Here is an 11541-nt window from a genome sequence, read left to right on the forward strand (position 1 = left end):
CTGCTCAGCTCGGGCTGGACTCGAACCGCTGTTGCTCAGAGCTCAAACTCTTGAGCGAGCTCTTAACCAACTGAGCCACTCGGCCGGCCCTTACATACCTATCTTAATTAGGCAATTTCACAGGTAGAAGTTTTGCTTTTACTGTAGATCTTAGCACCCTCACCATACGGTTTTATTTTCTTTCATTATTAAGTCAAGAACTTTCACCTTTTCACTTAAAGGAAGCACTTTATGGCTTCTTTTTGGCATATACAAATCGCCAGCATCAGTACTCTTGTGCTTTGGGGCCATTACTAAGTAAAATAAGGGCGACTTGAACACAAACATTATAATACTGCAACAGTCCATCTGATAACCTAGATGGTTACTAAGTGATTAATGGACAGGTAGCTTATACAATGTGGATACTCTGGACAAAGGAATGATTCACGGGTGGGACAGAGCTGAATGGCAGGAGGTTTCATGATGCTACTCAGAATGGCATGCAATTTAAAACTTATGAATTGTTTATTTTTGGAATTTTCCATTTAATATATTTGGACCGTGGTTAACCACGGGTAATTGAAACCTTAGAAAGTGAAACCGTGAATCAGGAAAGCTACCATAATTGAATTTTGAAAACTGAGCACAAAGAAAAACTCTTGAAAGCAGCTACAAGAAAACAACATATTGCCTATAGAGGAACAATAGTTTGGATGACAGCGGATATCTGAAACCGCAGGTGTCAGAGAAATGGCACATTTTTCAAATGCTGAAAGAAAAGCATTGTCAACTTCAAATTCTATATCCAACAAAATGGTTCTTCAAGAGCAATGAGGAAATAGTGTCATGTTCAGATGAAGAAAGGCTAAGAGAAAGGAAAAGATAACAGAGGACAACCTGGCATTTCAGAAAGGGAAGCAGAATATCAGAATATGTAAAAATAGGAGTAAATATGATAGACTATACATCTTCTCATGGGTCTTTAGAATCATCTTTGATGACTGAAACACAAATTATAATAACATTTGAAACTCAAGGCAATGATATTAAAAATTAGGGAAGTCAAAGGGCCCTAAATAGAAATAAGGTTTTCATACTTTACTCAAAGTAGTAAAATGTTGATATCAATAGATTGTGATAAACCACATTGTAATACCTAGAGCAACAACTCTAGAGATCACTAAAACACACTAAAAGAAAATTAAGATGGAATGCTAAAAAGTGTCCCAGTAACCCACAGGGAGGAGAGAAAAGAGAAACAGAGGAAAACCAGAAAACAAAGAATAAAATTGCATACTTAAGCTCAAATGTATCAAGAATTACCTTAAATGTAAATTTTGTCAATACATCAATTAAAAAGCAGATTGACAAAGTGGATAAAAAAACAAACAAAAGAAACACATGCCAACAATATGGTTTTTGAAGTGAGAAGAATCTCACTTCACATTCAGATATAGACAGGTTGAAATTAAAGGATGTTTTCATATAGTAGCACAGACTATGTGAAAACCAAAATTAAAAACACAAAATTATTTATAACCACTCTAAAGAAAATGAAACACTTTGTATATGCTTAACAAAACACATAAAGTGTCTGAATGTGCAAATTATAAAATGCTAATAAAAGAAATCAAAGAAGACCTAAACAGATGGAGAGACATAATATATTCATGGGTTAGAAGACTCAACTTAGTAAAGATGTCAATTCTTTCTGGATTGATCTATAGGTTTAATGCAATTCTTGTCAAAAGTGTAGCATGTGGTTTTTTTGTTTGTTTGTTTGCTTTTTGTGGATAGAGACAAGCTTATTCTAAAATTTATATGGAAAGGCACAGTACATAGAGTAGCAAAAACATTCTTAAAGGAGGAATGAAGTGAAAAGAATCATTTACTCTACTAGATATTAAAGCTTACAATATAGCTACATTAATCATGACAGTGTCATATTAGTGAAAGGATAGGCATATAAATCAGTGCAACAGAATAGAGAACCCAGGAATAAGCCCTCACAAACATGCCCAATTGATTTTTGACAAAGACGCAAAAGCAATTCAATGCAGGAAGAATCATCTTGTCAACAAATGGCTATTGAGCACTTAGACATTCATAGACAAAAACAAACACACAAACAATAAATCTCAACCTAAATCACACACCTTTTAAGAAAATTAACTTATATGGATAACACACTTAAATGTAACATGTAAAAATTATAAAATTGTTTAAAAAAATAAATCAGGAAATCTTTAGGATTTAAATCTAGGCAGAGTTCTTACATTTGACACCAGTAGCACAATCCATGAAGGGAAAATTTAATAAGTTAGACCTAAGTAAAAAATTAGACACGTTTGCTCTGTGAAAGACCCTGTACAGCTGTAAAGATGATGGAAAGAAAATGTATATACTGGAAGAAAATATTTGCAAGCCACATATCTGGCATAGGACTAGTATATAGAATATATGAAGGACTCTCTAAACGCAATAATAAAAAAAGACCAATTAGAAAATGGGCAAAAGACACAAATAGACAAGAAGACATACAGGCAGCAAATAATTATATGAAAAGCTTTTCAATATCATTAGCGACTAGAGAAATGAAAATTAAAAGCACAATGAGATATTGCTACACCCCTATCAAAATAGCCAAAATAAAAAATCATGATAACATTAAAAGCTGATAAGGACACAGAACAACCATACATTGCTGCTGGGAACGTAAACTGGTAACCACCCTGGAAAACAGTTTAGCAGATTGTCATAAAACTAAACATACAACCCAGCAATTGTACTCTTGGGTCTTTATCCCAGAGAAATGAAAACTTATGTTCACACAAAATGCACACAGCTTTGCGTGAATCTTGCACACAAATGTTCACAGCAGCTTAAGTCATAGTAGCCAAATACTGAAAACAACCTAGCCAAACTTGAGCAGGTGAATGGTTATACTATGGTACATCCATATCATGGAATACTACTCAAAGAAAAAAAAAGAATTATTGATACATGCAATAATTTGGATGACTCTCCAGAGAACTATGGTGAGTGGAAAAGCCAACCACAAAAGTTTATATACGATGTGCTTCATTAATGTAACATTCTTCAAATAACAAAATTATAGAAATGGTATTAGTAGCAGGGACTAGGGACGATGGAAGGGGCATGAGAGGAAGGTGGGCATGCTTGCTAAAGGGCAATATGAGAGACTCTTGCGCTGATGGAACTGTCCTGTATCTTGACTATGGTTGTACATATATAAACCTAACCATAAGATAGAATTCCATAGAATTAAGGGTACACACAAAGGAGTATAAGTAAAACGGGAAATCTGAATAAGAGCAGTGGATTGTATCAAGCGAATATCCTGGTTGTGATAGTGACTACTTTTGCAAGATATTACCATTGAGGGAAATTGAGTAAAAGTTCATCAGGACCTCTCTGTATTATTTCTTACAATTGCATGTGAATTTTTCAATTATCTCAAAGTAAAAAAACAAAACAAACATTAATTTTAAGAAGAACTTGCAAAACCCCCAAAACAACGCAACTGTCATGGCTCTCTGCTGCCTACAGAATTAAAGGTCAAACTCTTTAGCTTCATATTCCCAGCTCCTCGCATAGATCCCATGTAAGATCCTTTCAGATCTTACCTTCCACAAGTCTTCTGCACACACTAGTTTAATAATTGGATATACTTGGGCGTTCCCTACATCTGCTGCTCCACTCAGCTCACCTTTCCCACCCCGTGCCCCAATCCACACACCTTAATCCTATTCTCCAAATGGCACCTCCAGCTGGAAGGGATCCCTGCCTGAGTTCCCAAACACCTATCCACCTTGGACTGAAGCTTTGTATGTACTTGTTTTATATTCTCCGCAAAGCTGTGAGCTTTTCTCAGGCAATTTATCTCTGATTCCCTCACAGATCCTAGTAGATGCTGGAATGCAGCACTCAGAGGCAGCCGGTGTAGGTTCATGCAAATTTAATCAAGAGGGGTGAAGTCACTGAAGGAGTACCACCCCGGAGCCAGCCTGACTTCCCACCAGCCCTGGTTTCACCACCTCTTTAGAGTTTGGCTTTTGACTCTGTCCTCAATGTCCTCAGCTCATAATAGTGGAAGTGCATGGCAAGTGCGGATGTGTCAGGAAGCACTTTCCTCAGCACCTGGCATAACGTAGACACTCAGGAAGTGCAGCTGGAGCTTGGAGGCCTGGTCTCCAGTTCCTGTTCGCTCACATACTAATTTTATAGGCGTAGACAAACAACTTGTTTTTGTGTTACATTCAGTTTCTTCATCTCTAAAATGGGGACAAATGTCTCTATGTTTGAAGTAAGATGAATTGTGTAAAATTCAAGCAGAGTACTGCTTGTGGACTGTGAATGAGCTAGCATTTAGAGTGTTTGCCGTGACCCAGGCATTGCTCTAATAATTTTACATGTGTTAACTCATTTAGAACTTATTAAGAGTCTGAATTGGAGACTATTCTGATCACCGTTTTACAAATGAGGAGACGAGGCATAGAGAGGCTGGGTGGTCTGGCTAGCTCCAGGACGTGTGCGTTTTACGCCATGCTGCCTTCTAGTAGCACCTTCCCCCTTTCCTACCACTTCTGTGTCCATTCTGATTGCTTTCCTCTAGAACCCGGTTGCTACAAATAGCTCCTTGTTCACAGAGATATCACGTCTTACCTCATGAAGAAAGGAAGCCACCACAGAAAACACCACAAGGTCCTGACCCATACATATCCTGCAGCATTTTCTCTTTTCTCCATCCAAGGTTAATATCTTCACCTGAACCATGGTGTGCTTTTTTAAACCTGTGGTCCTAGGATCACCTGTGTGGGAATCACCTGGGATGCTTGTTAAACATACTCAACCGAACTTACACGATGTTACATGTCAAATTTACTTCGTTAAAAAAATACCAAGCCCCTTGCTACAGAATCAGAATCTATAGGTGAGACCTGGGAGGGGGGGGTCTGAATTTTATTCATTTATTTTCAATTTTTTTAAAAATTAAATATATTGAGGTGACATTGGTTAATAAAATTATATAGGTTTCAAATGTACAATTCTATAATATGTCATCTATGTATTGCATTGGGTGTTCACCACCCAAAGTCAAATCTCCTTCCCTCATCATATATTGACCCGCTTTTCCCTCTTCTACCATCCCCGCTCCCTCCTTACTCTCTGGTAACCACTAAACTGTTGACTGTGGCTATGAGTTTTTGCTTGTTTGTCTTGTTTGTTTGTTTCTTTCAGTTTTATATTCCGCATATGAATGAAATCGTATGGTTATTGACTTTTTCTGTCTGACTTATTTCATTTAGCATGATAATCTCAACATCTATCCATGGTGTTGCAAATGGCAGCATTTCATCTTTTCTGCATGGCTGAGTAATAGTCCATTGTATATATGTACCCCATTTTCTTTATCCAATCATCTATCAAAGGTCACTTTGGTTGTTTCTATGTCTTGAACACCATGAATAATGTTGCAAAAAGCAGAGGGGTACATATATCTTTTTTTTTTTAAAGATTTTTATTGAGGGGTTGGGGGGATAGGAACAGTGCTGGGGAATTGGGGGAAGGGGAACAGACAAGTTGCTGTCTTTTTTTTGTTGTTGTTTTTCAGTCTAGTTGTGGAGGACGTCGCTCCACTGGCCCAAGTTGGCACCATCATTGCGCTCTTCCCGGGTGAGGCAGATCAGTCGCCGGCTTCTGGACGGCTGCTCACTGCAGCTGCTGGCCGCTCAGGCTGGCTGCCGGCCACACACGGTAGCCCATGGCAACTCACTGCCACAGAGGCTGCAGCCTACGCCATCGCCGGCAACTCACGGCAGCCCAGTTCCAGGTCGAGCTGTTGTTCAGCAGCTTAGCTGTAGAGGGCAGTGTCACTGGCCCTCATATGTGGGATCCGAACCGGGGCCCTCTGGCATCCCAAACCAGTTCTCAACCATCGCGCCACTCGGCCAGCCCCATATATATTTATAAGCAAATGTTTTCTGATTTTTTGGATACATACCCAGAAGAGGGATTGTTGGATCATATGGTAATTCTACTCTACATTTTTTGAGGAAGCTCCATACTGTTTTCCACAGTGGCTGTACCAATTCACATTCCCACCAGCAGTGTATGAAGGTTCCTTTTTCTCCACAGCCCCTCCAACACTTGTTATTATTTGTCTTGCTGATAATAGCCATTTTAAAAGGAATGAGGTGGTATCTCATTGTGGTTTTGGTTTGCATTTCCCTAATAGCTAGTAAAGTTGAGCAACTTTTTACCTGTTGGCTGTTTGTATGTCTTCTTGGAAGAAGTGTCTTTTCAGATCCTCTGCCCATTTTTTTAATTGGATTTTTTTTTATTGTTGTTGAGTTGTATAAGTTCTTTATACATTTTGGATATCAGCCCCTTACCGGAAGTGTTGTTTGCAAATATCTTCTTCCATTCGGTTGGCTGCCTCTTTGTTTTGTTGATGGTTTCTTTTGCTGTGCAGAAGCTTTCTAGTTTGATATGGCCCCATTAATTTGTTTTTGCTTTTACTTGAGGGTCTGCATTTTAACAAACCCCCTCAGGTAATTCTGGTGCAGAAGGAAGGTTGAAACTACACCTTTAGAACTTGCTTGATCAATCATCCCATCGCTAACCTAGCTCTTTGATCTTTGCTCTCCATTAGTTTTCTCTTAGCCTACAAATATACTCAAGTCTCTTCTATCCTAACAAGAGGTCCTATATCATAGGGTTGCGGTGATGAATAATGTATGAGCATATGCTCCTGTATTGAAATTTGTCTGTTTTTGTTTTGTTTTGTTTTCCATGATTAAGCTATTGTTTTGGGTTTGGGAGAGGAAGATTCCAGAGGTAAAGTGCCATTTTCATCACATCATATCCAGGTTATACATTATCAACATTCTTTTGGTGTTTTATCTAAAAACTCATCACCGAACTAAAAGTCACCTAGATTTTCTCCTGTGTTATCTTCTAGGAGTTTTATAGCTTTGCATTTAGATCTATGATTCATTTTGAGTTGATTTTTGTGAAGGGTTTAAGGTCTGTGTCTACATTCTTTTTTTTTTTTTCCTTGTGGACATCCAAATGTTTCAGTACCATTTGCTGAAAAACAAACCAACAGCTATACTTTCCCTATTAAATTGTCTTTGCACCTTTGTCAAAGATCAGCTGACTATAATTGTGTGGGTCTATTTCTGGGATCTCTATTCTGTTCCATTGAACTGTGTGTCTATTTTTATTATTTTGCCAGTACTATGCTGTGTTGATCACTATAGCTTTATAATAAATCTTGAAGTTGAGTAATGTCAGTCCTCCAACTTTGTTCTTCTCCAGCATTGTGTTGGCATTTTTTTTTTGCCTTTCCATATAAACTTTAGAATCAGTGTGTGAATATCCACAAAATAGCTGCTTAGATTTTAATCAGTATAGTTCTTAATCTGTAAATCAAGTTGGGAAGAACTGACATCTTAACAATATTGAGTCTTCCAATCCATACAATAATGTTTCTCCTTTTATTTAGATCTTTTTTTACTTCTTTCATTAGAGTTTTGTATTTCTCTGCATATAGATACTGATATATTTTAATAGATTTAATATTTCAAGTTTTTTATGTTAATGTAAATGGTACTATATCATTAATTTCAAATTCCAATATTTGTTGTTGATAGAAAGTAATTGATTTTCTACATTTACCTTATATCCTGTGACCTTGCTATAATCACTTATTAATTTCAGGAGATTTTTGTTTCATCAATTCTTTGGGATTTCCTACATAGATAATTATGTTAACTTACAAAGACAGTTTTATTTCTTCTAATCCAATCTGTATACCTTTGGTTTATTTTTTAAATATTTAATCCTTTTGCCCCCATAAGTGAGAATAGCTAATATGTATTAAGTGTTTTCTATGTCCCAGGCACTATTCCAAACATTTTATATGTATTTACTCATTTAAATACTCAGTATTTACTCATAATAATTCTGTAAATTATGTACTACTATTATCTCAATTTTACAGTTGATATTGGTCTGTAGTTTTCCTTTCTTGTAATGTCTTTATTTGGTTTTGGTGTTAGAGTAATGTTGTCCCAGAATGAGTTAGGAGGTATTTCCTATACTTCTATATTCTGGAAGAGACTGTAGAGAATTGGTATTAATTCTTCCTTAAATGTTTGCTAGAATTCACCAATAAAAACCATCTGGATCTTGTGGTTCTGTTTTGAAAAATTATTATTTATTTACTTTTCTTTAAAAATTATAGCCTTATTCAGATTATCTATTTATCCCTGTGTGAGTTTTTGTATTTTGTGCCTTTCAAGGAATTTATCTACAAAATATCAAATTTGTGGACATAGAGTTGTTCATTGTATTACTTTATTAACCTTTCAATGTCCATCATATCAGTAGGGATGGCCCCTATTTCATTTCTGATATTGGTAATTTGTGTCTTTTCTCTTTCTCTTTTTTTTCCCTTTTTTGGCTAGCCAGACTAGAGGTTTATTGATTTATTGATCTTTTTAAAGAGCAGACTTTTCGTTTCATTGATTTTCTCTATATTTTCCAGTTAATTTCATTGATTTCTGCTCTAACTTTTATTATTTTCTTTCTCCTCCTTGCATTAGTCTTACATTCTTATCGTTTGCTAGTTTTCTAAGGTGGAAGCTTAGATAATTGATTTTAGATTTTTCTTCTTTTCTAATGTGGGCATTCCATACTATAAACTTCCCCTGTAAGCACTGCCTTTCACTACATCCAACAAAATATATGTTGTTAAATCTCTAAATATTTGGGAGTTTTTTACCTATTGATTTCTAGTTTAATTTCACTATGGTCTAAGAACATACTTTGTATGGTTACTAGTTTTTTAAATTTGTTCAAGTGTGTTTTATGGCCCCAGATGTGGTTGTCTTGGTAAATGTTTCACATAAGTTTGAAAAAATGTGTATTCTGCTGCTGTTGAATAAAGTATTTTATAAATGTCAGTTAGATCTAGTTGAATAATGATGCTGTTCAGTTCAACTGTATTATTACTAATTTTCTGCCTGCTGGATCTATCAATTACTCAAGGGGTATTTAAGTCTCCAGCTGTAATAATGGATTTGTGTATTTGTTCTTGGCAGCTCTATTAGTTTTTGCCTCATGTCTTTTGATGTTCTGTTGTTAGGTACATACACATTAAAGATTGCTAAATCTTTTTGGAAAATTGAGTCCTTTTTCATTATCCTTGATAATTTCCCTGTTCCAAAGTCTGATTTGTTTAAAATTAATATGCTTACTCCAGCTTTCTCTTGATTAGTATTATTATAATATATCTTCCTCCATTCCTTTACTTTTTAGCCTGTGTCTTTACATTTAAAATGGGTTTCTTGTAAAAAAAAAAATATATATATATATATATTTCAGTCTTTTTCCTTATCTGCTCTGACAATGTCTGTTTTTAAGTGGGTATAGTTAAACCATTCATATTTAATGTAATTATTGATATATTTGGTTTAATATCTACTATGTTTGTAACTGTTTTCTATGCATTTTACTTATTTATTTTTTTCTCTCTATTTTTGCCTTCTCTGGCTTTAATTGAACATTTTATATAATTCCATTTGCTCTTCTTTCTTAGGATATCAATTTATAATATACATTTACAACAAATTTAAGTCCACTTTCATATAACACTATATCACATCACATGCAATGCAGGCACCTTATAACATAGCATTCCCAATTCATCCCTCCTATCCCTTGTAACATTAATGTTATTCACTTCACTCATCCATATACTATCATACCCTCGTTCATTGTTACTCTTACTTCTTTGAACAGCTATCTATTAGATCAACTAATAAGCAAAAGATTTTATTTTACCTTCATTTATTCCATTTCTAACACCTTTCCATTCTTTATTTAAATCTATGTTCTGAGGAAAAGCTTTATAGGGAACATGTTCTCTCCTTCAAGAAGAGAACCTTGAAGGGAGAAGAGGGCATTAGGGAAAGACATTCCAATCAGAAGAACAATGCCAAAAGGGCACAGAGCCATGAAGGCACCTATGGATAAAACAGTAGTTGAACTGGAATCTGTCCTAGAAATCATCTGTGGTTTAATTAGCTCATTTCCTAGGTGAGTAATTTGCCCAAGGTTACACAGCTAGAAAGTTGCAGAAATGGGATTCAGAGCCAGAAAGAGTGACTTCGGCACTGATTCTAACCACAGAAGGTGGTTGGGATCTGCTCAAGATGGCTCAGCTAATCAGACACTTCCAGGACCAGGCCTTCCGTTCCTGTCTGCCAGAACTTTCACCTTCCGTTCTCCCACAGGTGCACATTCTGAAATGTAATTAATGCTCAGAAATCCTACGGTTATTTTAGAGATGGAATTAACATAGTCTTCTGGGGTAAAGGAAAAAAAGACTCCACAGGAATCAGAAATAATATCGTTTCAGGAGGCAGGAGGATTTATAGAGTAGCACTAACTGTAGTTTTGAATAAGCTGGCAGCATAGTCTTCTTAATGAAATGAGCCAGAATCCTTTTCTGGAAATGTTTCTAGATGATCAGGTCTGTGTAAGTAAATACTTATACCCTAGACCCAAAGGAACACATCGGCCAGCTGAAGCTTCCTGGAGGAGGGGTGTGGTGGGAGGAGTGTCAGACACAATGGGACTGGGACGGGGCAGAGGAAGGTTTTTCTGTCTTTCTAGGATGCTCACCTTGGAATATTATGTAACAATTACAAATAAAAGATTATGTATTCACATAACAAGAATGGGTGTTAAAAACCTAGTGCTTACTGAAAAAAAAATAAGAAAGTGGGATGAGATGTATGTCACCTCAACATTTACATAAGTTAAAGAAATATGCCCACAAACAATAGTATCCATTTTTGAAGGAACACACATGTCCCAGATACATATTCAAGACATTAGAACTGTTAGTTGCCTATGGGAGGCAAGGAAAGACAGTAAGTTACCCGATATATTTATATATTTATTTACATATATGTAATATATATTACATTTATTTATATGTTTTACATATTTACATTTATGATACCAACACAATCTATATAAGAATATGATTTATATAATCTATCCTTATATAAATCATGTGTGTGTGTGTTACAACCCTGAACAATGATAAGATGTTAAGGGCAACATCTGCAAATGATTCAGTTTATAAGTCCTCATATTCCTGGCATATAGTAGGCAAACAATAAATATTTCTGAATGAATGGCTTCATCTTCAACTTAACTGACGCTCCAAACACGATCTGCCAGACAGAGCGAAGGCCTTTCTTCTCAACACCTCCTTTTCTCTTGCTCCCAGTTCTCTCTTTGCCATTAAGGTCTAGTCAAGTGGCGGGAAATGCATGCTAAAAAGAGAAGCAATTATTTAAAAACTGAAAAATATATTCCCATTAAAAACACATTTCGCACCCCTTTTAAGTAAAAGGGTTCAGTTTTCCAGTGTATTCCCTTTTGATTGCTTCCATATACACAGTGTTCTACTCTAAAATAGCCGTTGGCTATTTCTTTGTACAAGTCAATAAACAG

The sequence above is a fragment of the Hipposideros armiger genome, unplaced genomic scaffold (genome assembly GCF_001890085.2).
Source record: "Hipposideros armiger isolate ML-2016 unplaced genomic scaffold, ASM189008v1 scaffold_106, whole genome shotgun sequence".
NCBI lineage: Eukaryota > Metazoa > Chordata > Mammalia > Chiroptera > Hipposideridae > Hipposideros > Hipposideros armiger.